Raw genomic sequence first — 24,566 nt, 5'->3', positions numbered from 1 at the left:
CCCAGTGCTCCCATTGCACAGGTCACACCATGGTCGGCGCTTCTGCTACAACTGATCACACAACAGCCAACTCCCTCGCCCCATAGCAGTGTTTGTTCACCACAACCGTAGAGGTGGGTGAGACACTGAGAGCTCGAGCCAGGCTTGAGCCTGAAGCATGGATCTGGCTCAGCTCGAGGTCCTGTTGGGACCTGAAGCCCATAACGAGCTGAGCTTTCATTTGGCTTCTGCCTGCTTTTCTCTACCCAGGGTGTGGCGTTACAGTCAGAGCTGCTGACTGGGGAAGTGGGTTTGAGTCTTGACGTCGGCTCAACATCCTGTGATTCTGGACAAATCACCTAATCTCCCCATCCCTATAAACAATTGTGTGTGAACTTGTGTAATGGAACTGATGCTCATGTAAAGTGCTCCAATAACCTGGTAAAGTTTGCGCTATATTTTGAAACGTGCATTAAGATAAAAACAAACCTTAGCGTAAGAAGAGGCACATTGCTACCCATTTATTGGCTGATTTTTACAAAGTGAAACCAGAAAAATTGGACGCATTGCGGCTTCCTCGCTTAAACTCTATGATCAGCAAATTAATTATTTCACTAAACATATTTTTTTCTTCATTATCGCATATGAAAGCACTTCCAGATATGTGAGTTCACTCTACCAGTTGTACAAACATAGCACTTTAAATAAATAATTCTCAATGCAGTGCTATAATGTGACCTTTAGTGTCAAAGATTCCACGTTAAAGAACAATAGATGTTGTAGCACCCAAGATAACATTTGCATGGCTAAATACTTATAAGGTCACAAAGGCGAGACCTATTGACTATGCCAATGCTTGTATTCATTTGTTTTTAAAACCTGCAAACGGTGCATCAACACGCACCTTGAACGTATAGTCCTTGCTTATGATGAGCAAGGCTGGCAGTAAAAGAGATTGCCAGCCTTGCTTCTCATAAGCATGGACTATAAGTACAAAGTGTTTTTTTACGCACCGATGCAAAGGAATAAAAGGCATTGTCATTTACAAGGCCAATAGCTCAAACTTAAATAATGCGAGACCTATTGCATTGTAAATGCTTGTTTAATAATCTTAATGTGTTGTTTTTAATATTCTGTGTGCTTTTATGATTGTTTATTGAATAATCGAATAAAGCTTATGAACTGAACTGATTCATGATTCCATTGAATTACCTAGTGTTGTAACTTGTCAGGGGGAACCGAAGAATTTTTCATTGTAAAAGAGGAAATTATCCTTTATAATCTGTTTTGAATTTTGTGCCCAGACATGACAAACTAATTTTTGATGTTCGTTCTGTATGTCTTTCATGAAAATCTCAACTTCTGGGACTGTGAATAGTCTTTCAATAGGAATAATACTGAGGGGGTCAGGTGAAGGGCCCAGGGTGTTAGTATGACCTAGTCTAGATAGTGTCTGACTGAATTTGTTTGGCTCCTGGGCAATATGTGTTGGTAAAATCGAAGTTAATAAAAAAATTGAGCCACCCCATTTGGCGTGGAGTCATTGCCTTGACAGAACTGAAGAATTGTAAGTTGTTATGGTTAGCAAACATTGTGACCATGTGTTTGGCTCCTTGGAGGTAATGAGTGGTATTGCAATTTCACACTCTTAAGTATCCAGAGGATATCAAATTTGTTTTGAACACAGCATAAATGCATGGAAGGTAAAGATAAAACAGAGCAAAAAAGGGGAGTTTGTTTTGAATCAAATCTTTACTTTGTAAAAGTGACAAGGGATGTGAAAACACAAATTAATTCAAGCAAAAGAAGTCATGAACGAAGAAAGACAGTATTTTTTCTATGGTTCATAACATTGAGTATCAGCTCCAGCTAAATCAAACAAACAACCCAAATTAAAAAATAAAAAGTGGTTGTAGGTTGGCGTCTAAAGACAGCATTAAAGGAGATGATAACAGGATGTCGACGTTTCGGTCTTTGTTGTATTCATCGATAAGACCATCATCAGGACGATGTTTTATTTCAATGCTGTAAACAACTCCCTATATAAAAATAAATCAATCATTATTAAAATAATATTGAAGATTTCTAGACCCTAAAAAGCTCTGAAAACATGTAACATACATAAAACTTAAGGAAAGTATCTACCCCTTCCCGGTGATACTTCCAAGATATCTAAAAATAAATTTTCAGTCAATGTGACTGAGTACAAATTTGTGTGGATATTTGTCTTTTATCCTATTTGAATTAATCCACATGCAGACATATTTATTAAAAAAAACACTGGTGCTAAGAAAACACAAAACCCAGTAATCAAAAACATGGAGTTTTGTATCATTCAACATGAACAACATTACATTACGGAGTATCATGATGGAGTGACTTTTGAGTGTACATTCTTACACTGAAAAATAGTCATTAATCTCAGAATTGAGAAACCACTAATACTGCACATCATGTGAAAAGAACAACAGTTCTATGATTAAGAGGTAGTTAATGGACTCAAGTAGAACAGCTCCATTGAAACCACATTCTCTATAGTTAGAAACGAGTCAACATTCACTTTTTTATGAAACATGTAAAAGCAAAGTCCAGTGCATTGTAATGACAGTATGACTGCCAGTCTTTATCAAGAAAACAAGGTCGTGACAAATAAATATAGTCGAAATTGTCATCTTAAATCACACTCTCTTCTCCAAAAATAGAGCATCTAAATAAAGCTCCAAATATGTTTAAACATCCAGGGCTAATGACATACCTTAGGGTGTTTCAAGGGGAACCGTGTCAGATGTAAAACGGTCAAAGAAGAAGTCTAAAGGGAGAAAAGGACCCTCTTAGTCTATGAGGCGGTGAAAATGTGAAAATGCATTGAATAAAGCTGAGTTAAGTCTACCTCCCAGAAAACGGATGTGAAACAACGTTTTCGGTTTCAAGTGCGCTGGCTAATTAGTCCAGTCGGAGAAGTGTTCTGTTCTATCTGGAAACAATAATATTGAATTGATTTATTTCCGGACAGTTTAAAGGGCATAAAAAGAACATATTAGCTCATATGCACGTGCTCAATGTAAAAAAAAACGGCTGTTGGAAAATGAAACTAAGCGCAATTGTTTTAAAGGAACCCTTATATTTATAAAGGAGGGAGAGAGTAAACTGACTAAGAGTTGATCGCTGCTGCCGCGGTGGTGTCTTGTCAAAGGTTTGGACCCCTCTTCCTCTTCTTTGTTTGAGGTGATGCTGTTTCTTCAGGAGGGTGCTTCCTTGGGCTTGAAGGTGTCTTCCCTTCGTTTGCAGTGGGCTGCGATTAGGGCGTTTAGGAGCTCTTAGGGCAATCTCTCAGATTCTGAGGGGTTGGTCAGTCGCCTTTTTAAGGGTTTGAGTAACGTTCTTCCTGCCCCTCGGCGGCATTTTCCGACCTGGGATCTTTCTCTGGTCTTGGACGCCTTGATGTCATCTCCCTTTGAGCCGTTGGCTTCTGTGGATCTGCGCCTGTTGTCCTTCAAGACTTTCTTTTTGGTGGCCATTTCATCTGCTCGCCGCCTGAGTGAACTGGGGGCTCTTTCTTCCAAACACCCTTTTTGTCGGGTTTTTGATGACAGGATCGTGTTGCGACCTATTCTTTCCTTTCGTCCTAAGGTGGACTCTCAATTCCACAGGGATCAGGAGTTGGTTCTTCCTTCCTTTTTTTGGTTCCCTGTCCTCTGAGTCTGAGGTGCGGCTTCACTCTTTGGATGTTAGGAGGGCTCTCCTGGTCTATTTGGAGCAGGTCGCTCCTTTCCGTCTCTCAGATTCCATTTTTGTTAATTTTGGTCCTGTGAATAGGGGTTTGCGTCCTTCTACTCCTTCCTTGAGTCGTTGGGTTCGTTCTCTGATTTCTTTGGCGTACAAAGAGGGGGGCACCTTTCTCCTTTGGGGGTTCAGGGTTGTTCCACTCGCTCCATGGCTGCTTCCTGTGCGGAGGTCCAAGGGGCTTCCATTTCAGAGATCTGCCGGGCTGCCACCTGGGCTTCCCCGCTGACCTTTGCCTCTCATTACAGGATTGGCCAGGAGGTTGACTGTGCTGGTGTGTTTGGACACAGGGTTCTTTCCACTATGATTCCTGAATAGTGATTTTTCCCCTGGTCTTCTGTGTTTTTTAATAAACCTGTTTTTTGCATACCTTCTTTGGTTGTCCTGTTTGGCTTTGTACATCTCAATTTCGTAAGGAAGGGAAGCGAGGGAGGGACGATGAGGTAATGCTTCAATTACTTACCGGTAATTGCATTACTCTGAGTCCTACTCCCTCGCTTCCCTTACTTACATCCCTCCCTCCCTCCCTGATGGTCCAGGCCAACCTTTTGGTATGGTTTCGATCTGTGTGGTATTACAGGAGGTATGAGGGGGCTGGGGGCTATATATAGTCCCCACGTGACAAATCACGTGGGTACGGGTGTCTGGTGAGGCAGGGATGCCTCAATTTCGTAAGTAACGGAAGCGAGGGAGTAGGACTCAGAGTAATGCAATTACCGGTAAGTAATTGAAGCATTAGTTGTGACCATACCTTAAAACAAGCATCTGCAGGGCACTGTCCTACCGATGATTGAGTCTTCTGAACTCACTTAATTGGAGGTTGCAATCTTGCTAAGGTTCGAGCAGACGTCAAGACTCAGAAAAAATTAGTTCCTGACTCTGCGCTTTGTAACTGGTCTATGACTCAGTGTTGTAAGGAGTAGATTTATTTAGGCAATATTAAAATCCCTGGGGACAGCCAGCCAATGTATAGCACAGACATTTGAGGGGTGTCCAGAAAATATCTGGGTTCTGACAGAACCCTGTCAGAGGAGATTAGATGTCGCGCTTCGGTTATTGCCTTGCAAAGGAATTGTTCAGGAAGGCTACTAAGCCCGGAGCGTTTCAATATATGCATTTATCGATTGTGAACAAGAATACACTGAAGCTGGGTTGTTCTTGATTTCTCTTTTAATCTTTTTGTTCTTTTTGTTCTTTTTTCAGAGATCGTGGTTCAGCCGGTAGCTAGAGACTGCATCGGATCGCTGGGGAAGCTGGAACAACGTCAGGAGAGGAGCCAGTTGTAGGAAACAGGTGAGTGGTCAGCAGGGAGAACAAGCAATACTAATGGGCCATCGTGGACTATTTAAAGTGCTGCTGGCTACGTATAAGGCACTTGAAGGGGGAAAACATGGGAAGTTGCAGATGCTGAGTCACAGGATTTTAATTGCCAGGAGATACCTGCCGAGTTCATAGAATGTTCAACACTGCTCCAGGCTAATTTGCAGGAAGGCACCTGTCGGGATCATGGATTGTTCAACACAGCCTCGGGCAATGTTCTTTTAAATGAAGCTAATTAGCAGAAAGTTACAGGCGCTGCTGTAGCGCCAAAAGTAATACATTTAGATATTTAACAGGTGCACTTGCAGGGTTAAGTGGAGGTTGAAGCCTTCTGGAGGATTCTGCTGCTCACTAGTAGTTTCAGACCGTGGAGAGGTGCGGCGTGGCGTGGTGTGGTGTAGCGGTCAGGGCAGCTGACTTTGGAGCACAGGGTTCAGGGTTTGATCCCCGCCGGCGGCAGCTCAGCACCATGTGATTCTGGGCAATACTTCATTTAGTTTCCACAACGCCCCCCAGCGCCTTGAGACCCGTAAGGATGAGTATTTCGCGCTTTACACATACAGATTTACATTTACAAACAGTTAAGTGTCTATTTTTGAAAGGCCATCACTTTGGTGAACAAAACACACAGCATTTCAATTTGAGAATAAATGTGCCTTCCAGAGGGTAGAGGGAGAATGGGATCATAGTCCATGTCAAATTGAAGGTTGTGCTGTTGCTGAGATCGTGACAGTTCAGCATTTCAGCAATCTTTTTTTTGTGCCTCAATACTTCATATGCCGTTCTCAGCAAGGTCGCAATATTTTGTCCGCATTTGTTAGCTGACATTCAAACCTAAAGCAGCTTTGCCCGAATCGTGGCTGTACCAGCAGCCTCGTAAGGGCAATACTAGGACAACAAATCACTAGAGCGATACATCAGTTTATAAGTGCTTCACTAGAGTACTCAACAAGCATTTATCTACGGTGCCACTTTTCAACGTGACTATAGTACACTTCAAGCCCTTTGCTGCCCTAATGTACACTTTGTGGCATGGATTTAATAATTACTTTTTCAGCACTTCTAAGTGGGTTTAATACTTTATAAGCACATCCCAACATGGCAGCAGTGCATTTTCATCACTGATCACCAGGGCTGTGGGCAAAACAGTGAGAGAGCAGTTTAGAATAGGGGGAACGAAAAACTAAACTCTGCTGTTGAATTCTTCTAAGCAGCCCAGCAGTCACCCTATTAAGAAACCAAAGTGAATTCACTGTTTGGAGCCAGGAGACAGTAAGCAGCAATCCATTTCTGTCAAGAGCAATAATGCTACACAATGCTGCACTTGGCTGAGAGGAGCCTACATGGAGCTTCCACAGTTGTTTATACGACGATAGACCCTATTTCATCTTTAGAAGTTAGGTTGAACCCAATGATGAAGTATGACACTACTAGAGTGTGAGAGGGTTATTTAAAGAAAAACATTTTTTTCCTTTCCCACGCCTAGTAGCGTGGAGTCTAGTTGGGGCAAGCACTTCCTCTCGTCATGTATAGTGTCCGGAGACTCGGTGGAGTAACTTTGAGTATTGTACATTTTGATTTGGGAGGACGTATCCCTCCTCTCCTTTCCTAGAATAAAAAGGATCTCTCCACCTCCCAGGACTGGTTAGTGTTCATTACACTTCCAGTCCCTTGTTTACAAAAGCTAGAGCAGTGCACTGCTGTAGGGTTTGTGACAAGATAATTTCTTAACACACCCAAGTACCCTTTGTATAAACCTACCATTCACTGACCAAACAGCTTGGCATAGCATAACCGATGAAATGACATCTCTGATATTATCAGCTCCCTCACTCCTACCAGATAGCAACATAACAGAAAGAACGGCCCAATCACATAAATGGGATGAAATAAAGAACTCAAGATAGACCAGATAACAGTACTTCTACATGGAGCCATAATGACTGAGTATTTACGAGGCAACGCAGCTCCAACAGGTCTACTAGTGGCTAACAAACCAGAGTCTTCCTGGAAAATCCTATCTTCAAAAAGAGTGGTCTGGTGGTGGTGCTCTAGAGACATGCTCATCTTGATCATTAATACAACCAAACGCGTATCTGAAACCATGTCGATTGAAATAAAAGCAAGTGAAGACGCCCTGAGCACCCAAATTAAGATCTCCCTCTTCGAGAAGAAACTGGAGTAATTGAAAAAGGAGATTAGCAAACAAAGATGTTCTTATGCAAAGTAAAATTAATAAATTGCAGAAACATTGGAGAAAGTTCTCCCATGAGACCGTCTACCCCTACATCAAAGACGACTAGAAGAAACAATATGATTCAGAAGCAGACTCATCCACCAGAAGCGAATCAGACCCAGAGGAATGGTCCAGTGGTAACTCATGTGAGAGCTGGAGGAGAAACTGAGAAAGAGGAGAGGAACCCTTTTTAGGTCGCAGCCTGGCGTTCACTGCGGCAGCAGTGTCGCGCAGGCAAGATTTTTTGATATCCAGTATGGGGCTTTAACCCGCCTCTCTCTTCCATTGGCTAGCTCCATAAATGGAGGCTAGCCATTGGAAGAGAGATGTGGCAATCATTCTCGGAGCAGATTCGTGGGCGTTCCGGTGTTTTTTTATTTTTTATTCCCCACCCCTTTTTCCCGTCATGAAGTTGTGGGCGTTCCCTTTTTTTTTTTTTTTTTTTTTTTTTTTTTACACCGATGTTTTTTCTTATTGTTAACCTCGTTCCTGTCCCGCGTGGTTGTATCCTGACCACCTTCCCGCTGTCCGTCCCCCCTCCCGCTGTCCTTGTCTCAGCCACTGACTGCGTAGCACGCCAGGTGACTCCACAGTTCACCTCTGCCGTGAGTGAGGGGAAGCAGAGCAGGCCGATGTGCTGCCCTCAGGTCGATCCTCCGGAGGCCGTTCGAGCAGGACAGGGCTCGCCGGTTCAACGTCGCAGCAGAGCAGAGGAAGCCGCGAGGGTAACGCTCCCCTCCTCACCAGTGTACGAACCAGGTAAGTTTCTGCGGCCTGTGCAGCACTCAGCCCAAAAGCACTTTCAGTTGTGGCTTAATTTAAGCACGAAGGTCACGTGCGACCGTCGCCTCATTCATACCCTCGAACCGCGCCCGGTCACAAGGGGTGATGCTTGTTTTTATAGCCCCAAACTTGTGGACATCTTACGTTTCATAAAATGTGTTTACATTTAGAAATTGCAGATCTCGCATAGTAACTGTGCCTACAATTTCACAGCCGGCTGTATAGGGAGTGCGTGCTTCCTGCTTCTCCAGATCCTTCCTCTCTTCTGGAAACATACAACAGGCGCCAGTGGGGCTCAATAGAGACGGAGCCATCCTGCTTCATGAATGGTTTGGAATTCCACGTGTTTACAGTAAACAGACCCGAGGCGCCAGGAGAGCACAAGCCACACAGAGTTTCACCCCCCACCTCCCCCTCTCGCCTTACACAAACAAGGTGTTTGTAACCAAGGCCACATCTTCTTTGGTGTGTTTATAATGCACATGGGCTATTTGGGTTCACGCTGGGTAGCGCTGCAGCCATTGACTCTTCCCCCAGCCCTACCTACCCTCCATTGACTTCTATAGCGCACCGTAGTAGTACGGTTAAGGTGGGCTAAAATAAAAGCCCTTTCTTCTAAACTAAACACACGTTTGTGGTAATCTCTTTGTTTTAAAGTGCAAACATTGTTTTAAAACGTTGTCGCTGTTAGTAACACGAGGTGTTTGTAACAGAGGACCCGTCTCCACATGAGCGCCTGCCTCTCACACGAATGTGAGTGCGTTTCAACTATGTTTTATTAGTACCGTGCTGTGTGTTGGCTTTTTCATATGTTGTCATGGGTCTATATTTTTATTATAATGGTCATTTTTTTTAACACAAATCAAGTTGCCCTATGTTACAGTAGTTATTTTATTTATTAATAAAAAAAAAATTCACATTACGAAAGTAAAAAAAAAAAAACAGCACTTCTGGCATTTGCCGTATTGACATTAAGGGGGCTTAATTTGAACAGGTGTTTAATGGAACGCTTATCCACAAAAGGCATTTAAACGTGCAAATTTAGTGGTAAAATATTACCAGGGTCAGCGGACTCGATAATTCTCTCGCCTCGGTGCCCACTCTGATCAGCGATCACACTCGGCAACTCTGGGCATTAGCTTGCCTCATCTTCACTAACGGCCCCACCAGACCGCCGGGGATGCCTGGTCTCACCCTGGAGATACCCATTAGGGACCATCTCTCAGGGAAGCCAGGAAGGGTTTCGCAGCGGTCGAAGCGCCTTGGGACCCTACGGGTAAGTAGTGCGCTATATAAATGCCTATACATTTACATTTACATTTACATTATCAGATAGGGCTTTTCATAAATAGGCCTTGGCAATCAAAGCATTTGATCTGTTTGCTGTTTGGATTGTGAATTACTACTGTCTCGCACACACCCTGTATATCTCCAACACCAGCGTTCATGTTTGTATAAACTGCCAACATTCCAGCCAAAAAAACGGGTCCCTTAGAAGAAACATATGTTTACTCCATTTACAAGATGTGGTCCTTTCACACACTCTCGCTCTCGCCCTGCCCCCTTCCTCTCACTCACACACAAAGCAAGCAGGCAGCAAAGGGAGGGGATGGGAGGGGAGCTGAACAAGCCTTTATGTATACAGAGATATCAACGCAGCCGCTCACGAGCTTGCTGAAAGCTAGAAATCTGGTTAAAATACAACAGTGAAAATGTTTTATGTAGAGGAGCCAAGCCCTTGTTAGCAAACACTGCCTGATGTGATTATCCCAGTGGCATTCGCTCTGTTAGCCTCACAATGATCAGAGGGTATATTACTGTGCGGCCTGCATAGCACACACAAACTACAGCAGTGAACACTGAACTTGCTGAGCTATCCTACCAACTGTGATGATGCATTGAGCAAAAGGAATCCTGCCGAAGGAAGATTTGTTTCCTCCTTTTCCAAGTTGGGGTCTTTCAAGGGTTGCTAACTCAGTGTACAGAAGAAGTCTGTTCTAATTCTCTCTCTTTTGTCTGCTTCCCTCTCTCACTTCCTTCATCCCTCCCACTCGATCTGTTTGTCTCATCCACTTCTCTTGTCCCTTCAATTTATGACCTGCTGATCACTCCAGATGTTATCAGCGTGCATGTAACTTGCCGATCTATATAGAAGGAATGCTTTACAGGGGCTTAATGCTTAGGGGGTTAACAGTTGTGTGGCAGACTGCTTATTATGGAAAGGACAGGCAATTTTACTTGTAAAAAATATACTACGCAATAGGGCGGGTAAGCCATTGGTTTGAATAAGCAATAAAGCAGTAACATTGTGTAAACTGCATAGAATTTAAATTATTGAAACCGGAATTATAAACATTTGCCAAAAAAAACATTTCCTTTACAAATACTTCTGCCTTCCCTTACACGACTACGCTGTTCCTAATGAATTTACAGTTTCTGTTGCTTGACCATGTAACACTAGGACTCTGTGTCCCAGTCATGTGCTTTTTGTAAATAACATAATGCATTCTGGGTTCTGTAGTCTTTTCTCAATACAATTGAGCCATTGCTCGCCATTCCATTTTTCTAAGGGAAAGAATGTAAGGCTTATTTAAGCAGGCGCATCCCTAACTCTTTGCTCTACGGCAGATTAGTTGCCTCTTATGAATGAACGTACTTCAGTTCAGGTCACCAAGGAACACAAGTGTCCACAATCTTAGCTTAGGGTTACTGATCATTAGAAAAGTATCCATAGGCCTACAGCTGTGTCTTGTGGAATTTTACATGTTAATTCATTCTTGCCTGGGCACAATCATTGTACATTGGAAGTCATTACAAATGGGGACTAAGCCATGAGGCCTCGGATGGCACTTGGATGTCTCAGTGTTGAGTTATAGTCAGCCGAGCTATATTGAGGGGAGGCTCATGACCCTTTCCAAGGTGATATTTCGATAATGTGTGGCTCTGTGTGTGTGGATCTGGGTGTGAGTGTGGCTCTGTGGGTGTGTGTGTGTGGCTCTGTGGGTGGGTGTGTGTGTGTGTGTGGTGTGTGTGTGGTTGCACTGTAAGGCATTCACGAGTGTGGCAGTGCTAGAGTTCACACCTTTCAGTGAGAGGCTTTGGGGTAGAGATGTGCCAGAAAAAAACTCATAAACGCCAGATTGCAGCATAATGTGTACTAAAATAGATCAGCCTAACAGTGTGTAAAAGACTATACATAAAAAAATAGTTTTCTAACCATTAAGTGGGTCGGATGGTGGTGTGTCTGCCTGCTAGAAGCGTGTACTGATGGCTGGTGGTGTGTACTGATGGAAGCGTGCACTGACAAACGGTGGTGTGTGTGCCTTGTGGAAGCATGCAAATATAGCTGGTGTTGTGTATGCCTGGTGAAAGTGTGCACTGACAGCTGGAGGAGTGTCCCTGTTAAAACGTGCACTGGCAGCTGGTGGTGTGTGTCTGCCTGGTGAAAGCGTGCACTGACGGCTGGTGGTGTGTGTCTGATGGAAGTGTGCACAGACAGCTAGTAGTGTGTGTGCATGATGGAAGCATGCACTGACTGGTGATGATGCCATTTGGACCTTTTGAAGTATTTAGCCATGCAGCACATTATCCTGGGTGTTACACCATCTACTGTGGGGAAGTGTGGCTCACCGGTTAGAAGCGGCAGACCCAGAAGCAGAGGTCGGCCTGGGACCAGGGTTCAATTCCCGACGCGGCAGGGTGTGGAACCAATGTCAGCGGGCTCGATAAATCTCGCCTTGGTGCCTCTCTAACCATGGGTCCCACGCTGCAACTCTGGGCAATAGCTTGCTTAATCTCGCACAACGGCCCCCTCGCTGCCGGGGATGCCTGGCTTCACCTTGGGGATGCCCAATAAGGACCATCTCACAGGGAAAGCCAGGACAGGTTCCCCAGCGGCACACAGCGCCAAGAAACCCTGGGGTGAACGTGCGCTCTACAAATTCATACCAACATAACATACTGTTACTTCAGGTGCATTGATTAACGACCACACACATAAGGATGGGCTTCCGTGCTTTTTAGTATTAAATATTTTTATTGAAAAAAGAAAGGCTCTTTCACCAAACAGAAACGTTTCGTTGCACAAAGCATATAAAAACTGCTGACTTCCATAGCGATACCAACGATACTCGGCTTTAGGCTACACCCACACAGTCCAATAATCCCCGAAAATTGCGGGACCATCAGTCGGAGCGGGCCCATTGTCCACAGAGCCACAACAATGAACAACCCCACCCCTATCCCGCCCCTCCCAGAACTACCCCCCGGCCTACCCACCCCCACCCTAGTTCCGGATTCAAAGTCCCGCACCAAGCATATAGCCATACATACCAACACAATTCAATCATTCGTGTGTGATAAGCGGAATAATCTGAGATACCGGGGGCAGGTCACCTCTTTGAATTCAGTGGCCAAGAGGGATAAGAAGGGTTGCCATAGTTCAGCATATTTAGCCCCCTCTCCCGCCTTCACCAGGGATAGTTTTTCCATACCCAGGACAGACCAGAGCCTACCCAGCCAACTTTGGAATGTAGGGACATGCGCGGTGTGCCACAGAGCCAAAAGAGTCTGAACAGCAGAACCCAGTGCTATCGCAATCAATCGGCCCCTGCGCGCTCTCAAAGGGAAGGTAATGGCATTGGGAAGCCCTAAAAGGACATAGGCCGGGAATCGGGGGATCTCCGTATCAAAGTGTGCGTCCACCTCATCTAGGATCGCTTTCCAGTAGCCCTGGATATGCTTACAATCCCACAAAAAATGTGTCAACGTACCCCTCTCCCCCCAACCCCGCCAGCAGGAAGCATCCCTAGTACGATCCATTTCATGCAGCCGTTCAGGTGTATAGTACCAGTAGGTTACCATCTTAGTAAAGGTGTCCGTCAACCCCATGTGATAAGCAGAGTGTCGGGCGCGATAGTAAATCTCGTCCCATTCCTTGTTACTCAGGTCCCGCCCCAGTTCTCTCTCCCACCTCACCCGTCCTGCGTTATAAACGTGTGAGTACCTGTCCAAGAGTAGCCGATAGATGTCCGAAATAAGCCGTTTGTCTGCCGTGCGTGTGATAAGCCAATATTCGTATTGACTAAGCTTGCGGTCCGCTTCCCCGCGGACCAGGGGGTGGAGCGCCCAGTGTCGCACCTGGAGATAGCGAAGGCGCTCTGTTTCCGGTAAGCCATAGAACTTCCGTAGATCCTCGAAGGGTGTCACCCCTCACCCGAATAGATGTGAAAAAGATATCTACAGCCTGCGGGCGCCAGAGTGCTAAAGCTCGAACATCTCTACCTGGGCCAAAATCAGGGTTCTCCAACAAGGGAGTGAGAGGGGAAGGAAACATCGTCAAGCTGTGTCGGACACAAGTTTGATCCCACACCTCAAGCGGGACCCGCGTGATAAAAGAAGCGTACAGGTTAGGGGGTTGGTGTTGTCGACGGAGGTAGGGCATCTCCTGCAGCGGGCGCCCCGCCACCGCCTGATCCTGAAAAAGCCAATGCCGTTCCGATTCCCATTTGCTCCATTCCACAAAGGTCCGGAGTTGAGTCGCTTGATAATAGAGCTGTAAATCCGGCAATCCCAAGCCACCCCTCTCCGGGCAAGCATTGCCAACCTCTGCTTTATCCTGGGCCGTTTTCTGTTCCAGACAAACTGCGCCAGTTCCAACTGCGTTCGACGGATCCAGCTCTCTCCGGGGGCGGAGCAGGATAGCCCGAAAGATGTACAAGATCTGCGGAAGGACCGTCATCTTTACCGCCGCCACCCGGCCCAGCCAGGAAAGCGGGATATGTCGCCATCGTCCCAATTTCTGCGCGGATGTTGCGACGGAGGGTAGCGTAGTTAATACACACCGTGTCCTGCAATGTGGACGCCAGCTGTATCCCCAGGTAGGGGACTGTATCATCCGCCCAGCGGAAGGGGAACTTCGCCTCCAATGAGGCACGTGTCTGTGTCTCCAGGGAAAGATCCGGGGCCAACAATTTTGCCATATTAACTTTAAAGCCGGAAGCTTTCGCAAACGCCTCCAGGACCGCCACACTAGCCGGCAACTATGTTGCAGGGGAGACTAGGGAAAGAAGGACGTCATCGGCTTATAAGCTGATCGTGTGGACATCTGCCCCGAATGTGATTCCTCGCACCTTTGAGTCCATTTGCATATCCTGTGCCAGAGGTTCCATGTACAGCGCGAAGAGCAAGGGGGAAAGCTGACACCCGTGACGGGTTCCACGCTCGATGGGAAAAGTGGGGGACGAACAGCCGTTAACTCGCACTGACGCCGTGGGTAGGTGTAGCAATTCAGGACCCACGTGCAAAATTTAACCCCCAGCCCTGCCCTAATAAGCACTTGCTCCAAGTATGGCCAGTGAACACGATCAAACACCTTCTCTGCGTCAATTGCCATCATCGTGAATTCACCTGGCAGTCTTGTGGCCCGCTCAAGCAAGTGGAGTGCCTCTTTGTGTTGTCGACGGTCTGACGCTTCGGGATAAAGCCAGCCTGATCCGGGTAAACCAATCCCTGCATGAATGGACCTAACCGCGCCGCCAGAATACTAGTATAGAGTTTGAGATCTACATTGAGAAGTGATATAGGCCGGTAGGCTCCACATTGCGTTCGGTCCTTCCCAGGTTTAGGGATGACCGATATCGTGGCACCCATCAGATCCTTTGGGATAGCGCCGGAATCGGAAAAGGAGTTAAAAACGGCGGTCAATAACGGGGCTATCCGGGCACAGAAAGTCTTGTAAAAGATAGCAGTGAAACTGTCCGGGCCCGGCGCCTTAGCTAGTTTGAGGCGTGAAATTGCTGATATGACCTCTTCAGGACGGATCGCCCTCTCTAATAGCTCCAACTGATCTGACGATAAGGACGGGAGGGACACCGAGTCCAGAAAGGCTGCGCTGTTCGCAGGGATCAAGCCGAGCCCCTGCATATAACGAGGTGTAAAAGTTGCTAAAGGCTTTTGCTATGGCTCCATCTCCGGTCACTCTATCCCCTCCCTGTGTGTGGACTTCCTGCACCATGTGTCGCTGCTGTAGCTCACGAATGGCTCGCCCGAACAGGCGCCCGCACCTGTCACCCCCTGTGTAATAAGTGTGCCGCACTCGCAGAGCCGCATATTCTGCTCGGTCCTGATCCAGAGCAGCCAGCTATTGACGTGCCAGTCGCAGCTGTCTCCAGACCCGCGGCGCCTACGTCCGTTGGTGTATCTGTTCCAATTCCCTTGTGCGGGACGTCAGCTCCTCCCTCTTGCGCACCCGCTCCACGTTCTCTGCTGCCGAATGCGCTATGAACTCGCCCCGTAGGATCGTCTTGAGAGCCGCCCAGTGCGTCGCTAGGGAGGTATCTGACGGCCGATTGTGTGTTAAGTAGTCGGTTATAGCTCCCTTAATTTTGGCCACCACGTCCTTCCTATGTAAGAGTGTGTCGCGTAACCTCCAGAAACGCGCGCCGCGCTCGGGGGAGGGGTAAAGGAGAACACTACAGAGAGTGGTGCATGGTTAGAGAGTGCCGCAGCCCCTATTTCTACACTTGACGCTAGCGCCCGAAGCGAGGGAGATGCTAGGAAATAATCCAGGCGTGCATAGGTCTTGTGAGCGTTGGAATAATATCTATAGTCCCGGACTCCCGGGTGAAAGGTACGCCACAGGTCGACCATCCCCAGTTCTTTCAATCTGCTCCGCCCCCCTCTGAGAGAGTGCCTGCCTGCATGGACCGCTGAGCAGATCTGTCCAAGAGGTTGTCGAATACCAGATTAAGGTCCCCCCCCCCCCATTAAGATGTGTCCGTCAGGCGCAGAGGCTGCCTCTCTGAGCGCTTGGTGGAGAAACTTCTCCTGCCCCTCGTTCGGCGCATACACTGAAATAATGGTGAAGGTGTCCATTCCTATTGACAATCTGCAGGACAATAATCGCCCTTTAAGCTTGGTTCCCTTGTGTATCCCTCTCCCCTTAAACAGTTGGGACACCAGGATTGCCACCCCTGCCGTCTTCGTGTGTGCGGAAGAAAAGAATTGTATTGGGAAATGACGGGACTTTAGCCTGTGGCAGTCTTTGGGCAACAAGTGTGTCTCCTGGAGAAGACCGATATCCGCTTTGGAATTTTCCAGGAGGGACAGGACTGCCCGGCGCTTCATGGGGTTGTTGAGCCCATGTACATTTAGAGTGAGAAGGCGCAGCTCAGTCGCAGGCATAGGTAATCATCCCCCCCTCGCTCTGACACATAGTCTGCTGGCCTAACCGCAGGCTGCATCATTCTCAGCCGACGTTCAGACCACCAGTAACCTCTCCTCTCCGACTCCTCACCAACATCCCAGGCCCCAACACACTCACACGTCGCCAGCCTCACTCGAATCCGGAACCCCCCCATCCCACCAGAACTACCCGCCCAACCATGAATGAAAACAGTTACAACTATCCCCCACCCCAAGAACCCACAGTCAATGTCCATCATCCAAGGATGAATGGTAAAATGTCACCTCAGGAAAGGTCGACTGCACCACATGATTCCCCGGTCTCCCGCCGACAGCGGGGACTATCACCATTGAACCCGCCCCATCAATGTAGGGCACGGTCCGGCTCTCAGCTGGGTTGGGTCACCTCTGGGGTGGCGGACACCGCCGCCACCGCGGCACGCTGTCCTTCCTCGATCGCCGCCGCTGGAGGCCTGTTGAGCCGGCGTCTTCTGCGTTGCTGCTGCCATCGGGGCCTCCCATCGTCGCGGCCTAGCGTGGGATCCGCTGCTCCGTCCGACTCCTCAGGTGGGTCAATTCCTAGCAATCGGCAGGCCTCTGTCAGGGATCTCAACTGAAACAACTTATTGTCCTTCTTGAACATCAAGCGAAAGGGATGACCCCAGCTATAGGGGATTTTGTGCTGTTACAGGAAGGCCGTGACCGGCCTGGAGAGCCGCTGCTTCTGCAGGGTAATGGCGGACAGGTCTTGATACAAGACTGGGGCTTGTCCCTTGTAGGAAAGAGGGTGCAGGTGCCAAGCTTTTAGCAGGATCTCCTCCTTGGTGCGAAAGTCCTGCACACACGCCAGGATATCAGGCGGGGGAGCCGTGGGAGAGTGCGGCGGGCCCACTCTGTGTACTCTGTCAATGCGCATCTCTTCCTCCGGCGAGCGACTCAAAATGTGATTTGAAGAGACGATTAGTAAAGCTCAGGAGATCTTTGGTATCATCTGCCATGGTTAAGCCCCGAATGCGGACCTTATGGCGCCGGAAGCGGTTCTCCAGGTCTTCCATGTGGTCTGCAAATCTACATTCTGGTCATGAAGGCGGACCACCTCTTGGCGCAGTCCCTCTATCTCCAAGTCCCTGGAGTCTCTCTTAGTTTCGAGGTCCGCAACCCTTTCCCCAATACTGTCCATGTCTCTACGAACCTCCTTAATCTCGTCAGTGAACTCCTTCTTCAGGGATTGGATGTCATCAAGTAAAGTGGAGAAGAGTGATTCCAGGAAGGCCTTCGTTATCAAGTCTTTGCCTTCCGCTGTCCCCGCCGTGGATTGTAGGGACTTGGTCGCCATATCCTTGGCCTGTTGCCGCACCTGGATGGACGCGGAAAGGTCTTTGACGGTCTTCTCCTTCTGGCCTCTACCCGTGGACATCATGGACCGTAAAGGGTCCCCTCAGTGTGTGCACTATGGACCAGGCTCCCCCCGGCTCTCCTTCCGTGCTTTTTAATGAAAATATGAATGTTGTGTACGTGTGTCATGTGACAAAAACAGTGGAAGTGAGAGACAGGTAACGGGTAAAGGGACGTCGCTACCAGTGGTGCAGCAGGTGGCGCCAGGTCAACTACAACGAAATTGCACATGAAAAACGATATTAGATGTTCGTGACCGACCTCACGCTATATGCGGAGCACATGTGGCTTGATTGCCATATGACTGTAGGTAAAAACTCACATGGACCAGGAATTAGTGCATCAGAAGTTCAATGTGATGAATCATTAAGTTCCACAGTCAGAAGGGACAACATGCATTACCTGTTTCTGTTTTATCTTTAGCCAAGAATAAAGAAAGAATATAGAAATTAGTCTTTGTGGACTTTATTGTGCATTGATAACATTGAAAGTTTGCTCTTCCTCTACCGTGATTCAGAAATATAGTTTTGATGTTTTTTACTTAAAACTAGGGGATATTTGGGCCGTTTTCCGTCCTTGCACATGTGCACATTACGGTGTCTGAAAGCTCTCAGTGCTCCGTACGGGGCTGTCACATACCCAGCTTCAGGTGGGAAAGCACCTGGGGTAATTCATTCTTTAGGGCTGGTATCTGCTTCCGGAGCGCGCTGTGAAACGACCACCTGCCCCTGCTGGCTGGACGAAATGTTGAAGAAAAAGCTAATTTCCGATAAGCCTGCTACAAGTGGTGCCAGCTTGAAGGCAGTGCCATGCTCTGTGAAAGGATGTGTGGGAAAAGAGGGTGGGGGCGCTGCGGTGACTATCTGTGGGCAGAAGAGAGGCAAGGCCTCTGCCCAAAATCCTGCTCTGAAGGGATATCCCGGGACTGAGAATGAGAAAAGGCCTGTTCAGGGGTTGGGGATCCCCGGAATGAGAGAATACAAGGCGAAAGGGGAAGGAGAAGCGTGCAACGAAAGAGGGAGTAAAGGTCTGAGAGAGCAAATATTGAGAGGCTGAGAAGGGGAGGACTTGAAAATAAAGGAGAAACAAGGGGTATAGAGTTCGCGCAATCTGAATATGCAAAGGATGTGGGGTGATGTGAAGGGAATAGACAGTCAAAAGATATAGAAAAGGAGAGCGGGAACATATGAAAATAGTGGAGGAAACGGGCAAATAATAAAAAGGGAATGCAGAGAATATGAAGTGAGCAGAGGGAAGAGTAAACCAAGCATTTGCAATGCGATAGGTCTCGCATTACTAAAGTTTGAGCTATTGGCATTGCTAAATAATACAACACGAACAGCTCAAACTTTAATAATGCGAGACCTATTGCATTGCAAATGCTTGTTTTATCTAGACTGGAACGTACTTTTTATCACCAGACTTTGACCCCGAGCAAGAGAGAGAAAGGCAGAATGGACTAGTAAGCAAGATCGAAGAACGGTGACAAAGGGAGAAAGAATGGATGAAAAGCATGACCGTGTTTGTCAGAGGGGGTGCGGCGTGGAAGGAGAAAGAGGTACGAGGTGAAATCAGTACTAGGCAGCCTTAGTAGTCGGAGTCATTGGTATTTGGTGACCCCGGTATTCTGTAGCAGCGCTAGTGGTCTCCCAAGAAAAGCTTTATGGCATAACATATACTTTTTTTTACAAATAAAGAAATGGTGATGAGGATGGGTCCGTACTGTCATTAGCCTCCCGTCACGTTTTTATTTAGTATTCACTCTAGGTGGGCCGGTGCACAGAAGAGAACATTACTGTATGTACGAAGATCCCAAGTACATACAGCAAATATTGTTAAATGTCCTAAGTGTATAGTTCCTTAAAGGTTATAGTAGCAACCAAGTGGAGCTCTCGTGTGGGGCATGGTAAGTGCAAAAGGAATAGGTGCTTTGTAATGTGCTAGTGAAGGACCACGAGTGCTTTTCCTTTATACTGTCCCCAAGTGTCCTGCTGGCTAGCAATTCACAGAGTGTATAATTCTCAGAAGGGCTTGATATCTTCTTTACTCTTCACTTAGGTTGAAAAAAAGTTTATACAGGGTCACTCGCATCTACCAGTTTTGGAAGAATGCGTGCCCATTTATAATTACGATCTATTCATTGCAAATCAGTATATAGCTGATTCCAAATTTAGATTGTGCTGGATTCAATATTATGCTGGCATTTATATCCTTTACACAGAGGAACAGAAGTGCAGTAGTGCACAAGAGAAATGAGAAGGGAGTGGGGCTGCTGAATTGAATGTGAGTCCGTTTACCTTCATAACTTTTAGCGGTTCTTGCAATTAGTCACACCACTCACATATAGGCACACAAAGGAGTGACTGGAACTCCGGAAATAAGAAAGGATGGTCGTTTCTTTTGAGAAAAACCTCGCTGATTATTACCCAGAAAGAACAGTAGTTCTGAAGCTTGACAAGTATGTCCGTGGAGGGCTTTAACGGAAAATCCCATTCTAACATAACAAGCCCGAAGATCATATGGGAGGTGTGGCCTACAAGGCACAGAAATAAATAAGCAAATAAATAAGTAAACACATCTACAGATAAATGGCAACCTATAACTAAACACGCCACCGTGAGACTACAAAACACAAAGCGAAACAAATGGTAACCTGCTTTACTCTACTCATCTGAGTACCATCACTAGTTGCCATCCCATGGAAAAGTGGCTTCAGGCATTATTCTGCACGTAAATAGGCAATCGAAATCCAACAAGCTGTCTCTGAGAAATCTTTGCATTCGTAGTAGGTTGATATATCAAATAACAGTCAACTGAAAGTAATATCAGACATTTAAAACATAACAAACCCTTGCTTAGGAGGTGGTGACAGTCCTGCATAGGAGAGTCAGGTAATGGGATGAGAACTACACATTCTGCTTGTGCGTACCTCTGCTAGGTCTTTACAGCGCTGGTTTCAATATAATGTACTTGTCATGGTCCTTGAACTTGGAGAAAAGATTCATCCAAAATTTTCTACTGGGAGCTCATTTTTAAAATAATGTGTTCTTTTTAGAATGTGAACCTGTGACCAAGTACCTTGAAATTGATTTTATATTCACTAAAGATATTGTTGACACTTGTCTCTGTTTTGGGCCACATTTCCAGGTTTATCGTCTTTGTTTTGAGCAAACCTAAGAACTATTCTGCAGCAGACATTTTCTTAAGACTTGAGCCGAAAACACAGGCTACACACACACATTCTACAATTTAGATGATGTGGGAGTTGTAAGCGCTGTATGAGAGCAACAAATCCAATGTAGTTAGAGAACATTGTGCATGACTCCATTCTATGCAAGTTGAAAGTTCACAACTAAAGATGAACATTGGATGAGCCATCAAGCTACTTTACCAGTTTTCAGTAGCAAATTGGTCCAAACTGTCTTTGTAAATTACAAATGAAATCACGGTTCCTTCAAAATATTTCCTTTGATATGTTGCTACCCGCCAGTAGTGCATGCACATAATGTGCTCCAAAGTAGAAATAGCTTAACGAAAGTGTCCAGGAATTATGTAATTAGCAGGGGTAATCAAAACCTCAAGCTGCCATAAATACATATCCTGTAAATTTAGAAAGTTTTCAGTCATGACAGGACAAAACTGCGATTTTTATGCATTTTCCAAAGATGCCCGTAACAACCAGAAAATATAAGTTTCAACAAAAATGGTGATGCGCATGACTACACATTTTTAATTAAAAGGGTGCATCTGCAATATTTGTTGATTGCAACAGAGTATGGCTACAGACAAATGTGGAAAACCGTTAGGTGCCACTTATTCCATCCAGTGAATGTATGTATGCTCTTTTATGTAAGTGCTGAGAAATGGTAATTGATTACACTAAGGGTCAGGTAGCACTTGGGATGTTCGAAGTTTGAGAAAAGAAGGCTTCAAGGTCGGACAAGCCACACAATCAGTCAGTGACATGTGAGCTAGTCTGAAAGTCAGTGTGTGTGTGTGTGCCGTTTTCTTGTTGGTTGTGACCTTGTTTTATGGTCTGCGAGCCACTTTTATTTTAGTGTCCGGACCTATTTTCTGTCCCAATCCAACCCTGGCCGACTTGCAATTGATGGAGTGTTCAGTAAGAGACACTTGACATCTGGGAAGAGGATAACTTGATCTCCCATAAAACTGTGGATTTAAAAAAAAAAATTGTATTGTGACACATTTTGTATTGTAACATACAGCAGGGACGAGAACTGTGCATTTTCAGAGATATTCTACACTAAATGTTCTCCATGCCAAAAAAGCTGGACCGCGAGGCTGCTTTAACGTGTCACTGCAAACAAATTCAAGTTAGGGACAAGAGTCGAGTAATAATAAAAGTAAGAAACTTCGAATGGGTTACTAAGCTAAACTTTCTTTCTATCTGCCCCTCAACATCTCTCTGTCACCCCACAAAATTAAAAAAACTTAAATACAATTTTATTAAGTAGACAACGTATTTGCTGGTCGCAAGTGACAGTTTGTGACACAAGTGAATGCACCAGAAGCGCTGAGCATTTTTATGAAAGCGCCCTAGGATGGGCAACTACACTCACAACAGCACCCAGATGCCAGGGTATGTCAACAGCCCTCCACACGCAGGTGACGCTGCGTCTCCTCCAGGCGGGCGTTGCCCTCCCCCCTGCGTCAGCAGCGCGCGCGTGGGGCGGTGGTTGCTGCCCTCCCCCTGCGTCAGTGGCGCGCGCTGGGTACTCACAGTCCAGGTCCTACTTCTTAGGGCCCATGATCTCGTGAGTGGTGGTGAAAGCCGAACCCGCTATGATGTGCTGCGCCGCTGTGATGCAGTCCGTGATGCTATGCCCGGACATCTCGTTTCCCCCTCCTGAGGTCCGCAGCCAGTGCGAACACGGTTTCGCGGTTGCAGAGGAGCGGGCGCGCCTGTCCCTCATCTCCTAGATGGCAGGTGAAGTGTCCGTGTCCGCGCGCGTGTGTGTGTGTGTGTGTGTGTCCGCGTCCGCGCCTTCGGCTGGCCTGCGTATGCGCGTCTACAGACCCTGATCGGCTCGTGCACCGGTCTGTACCACTTGGGAGGGAAAACAACAACAAAAGGTCTCGCTGGCGACATGCGTCGCCAAGTGCGAGACCTAAAACGGGCACAGGATAGAATACAGGCACAGGGGAGAATACAGGCACAGGGGAGAGACGGACAACAGCAGTTACAGACACCAAAAAAGGGCAATACAATGAAATGACAAACAACCCTAAGGCCTACCACTGGCCACCAGGGATGAGGCGCAGGAGGTAGCCTGCGGGTGGAGGAGGGCCTCCACTTCCACAGCAGCAGCAGCTGGGGCAGGGTCAGGTCGCACAGACGGTGCTGTGCGGAGGGGGACCGACCTACCTAACAAGGTCACGGGTCGCTCTCCTCACCGCGCAGCAGCCGCCACATATGGGGAGGTGGGAGGGAGGAGCAGCTGGGAGGCGGGAGGCAGGGGCAGCGAATGGGCAGTCAGGGGGGGCCGAGCCGCGGGGGAAGCAGCGGCGGGAGCGGCGAGGGAACGGAAGCAAGGGCACAGAATCCCGGGGGCAACGAAGGGGACAGAAGAGAAAAAGGGCACAGAATCATAGGGGCCACGAAGGGGACAGGAGGGAAAAAGGGCATAGAATCACGGGGGCAGCGAAGGGGACAAAAGGTAAAAAGGGCACAGAATCACAGGGCAACGAAGGGGACAGGAGGAAAAAAGTGCACAGAATCACGGGGGCAACGAAGGGGACAAAAGGAAAAAAGGGCACAGAATCACAGGGGCAACGAAGGGGACAGAAGAAGAAAAGGGCACAGGAGAGAATACAGGAACAGGGGGGGGGGGAGACAGACCACATCAGTCACAGACACCAAAAAAGGGCAATACAATGAAATGACAAATGACAAACAAACCTAAGGCCTACCACTGGCCACCAGGGATGAGGCGCATAAAGACATTGGGCTGGAAAATGTAGCGTTTCACAATATTATTTTTTGCTCCCTTGCAATCATTTGTTAAACGGTTTAATGCCTACCACTTTCCAACTCAGTTACCACTAACCTGGTTCCTGTCTTACCAAGAACAGCAGCAATAATTGTCACAGTGATTATCTAACTCCCATTGTGTCATATAGGCCCTGAAAAATGGGCTTGACCGAGAACCTGTCTGCTCTGCCCTAGTTCTTCTATCCCGTGCTCCTCCTGTCATGTATTCAAAGTGAGTAGAGGTGACATGGAGTGGCAACGTGCCTGGAGGATTTTGAAAGTATTTACAACATCACTTGGGCTCTAGGGGGGTCACGAGGTGGCATAAGAAGAGCTAGGATGAATAGGGCATTGGGGGAAAAGGTGAGAATTCTGTGGATTCGGTTAACGAACTTGCTGTAAAGGTAAAGTGCCAGTGTTTCAAGTTATTTAACCACTCTTTACAGGCTTTGACCTGCGTTTAGCGCATCTGTTGAATTCTATCAACATTTTGTAGTAGTGGTCAGTGTTCCCAGTGAAATACGTAAGGGGGGGATTAAAAGGTGGGGCTGGAGAAGGTGCCTCACAATAATCATAAAATCCTAAAGTATTTTTCAATGTATTATTTCAGCTAATTACTGCTTGGCAAGGAATTCTTAAGGGCATTTCACACCTTTTGACAATAGAGAGGTGTATTCATACCTTTTCTGGGCGATATTGCCTATATGCTACTCCATATGTTGCTCATTTAGGAACTGTTATGAGTTTGGCAGTAGGGGAGCAGGGCGGTACGCCACCACTCTACTTCCGCACTGCCAAAGTCGACTGGTGTCTGCCAGATTAGGAGTTTTCTCCTGGTCTGGCAGGCGGTCTTTTGGCGTTCCCATGATGGTACCTTTCAAAAAGGCACCACAA

The 24,566-nt window shown here is 46.9% G+C and overlaps 1 protein-coding gene across 2 annotated transcripts in view; it reads left to right on the top strand.

The window, feature by feature from the left end:
- The window catches only part of HDAC10 (histone deacetylase 10), a 502,554-nt gene that overhangs the window by 26,236 nt on the left and 451,752 nt on the right, over nt 1–24,566 (top strand). For both annotated transcript variants that reach the window (XM_086967401.1, XM_086967398.1), the window contains one exon: nt 4,966–5,055. The gene's annotated coding sequence lies outside the window, so the exon portion shown is untranslated. The remainder of the gene's footprint in view (nt 1–4,965; nt 5,056–24,566) is intronic.

This window comes from Lissotriton vulgaris, chromosome 1_1 (assembly GCF_964263255.1).
Source record: "Lissotriton vulgaris chromosome 1_1, aLisVul1.2, whole genome shotgun sequence".
In the NCBI taxonomy this organism is placed as follows: Eukaryota; Metazoa; Chordata; class Amphibia; order Caudata; family Salamandridae; genus Lissotriton; species Lissotriton vulgaris.
This window is presented reverse-complemented; position numbering and strand designations above follow the sequence as displayed.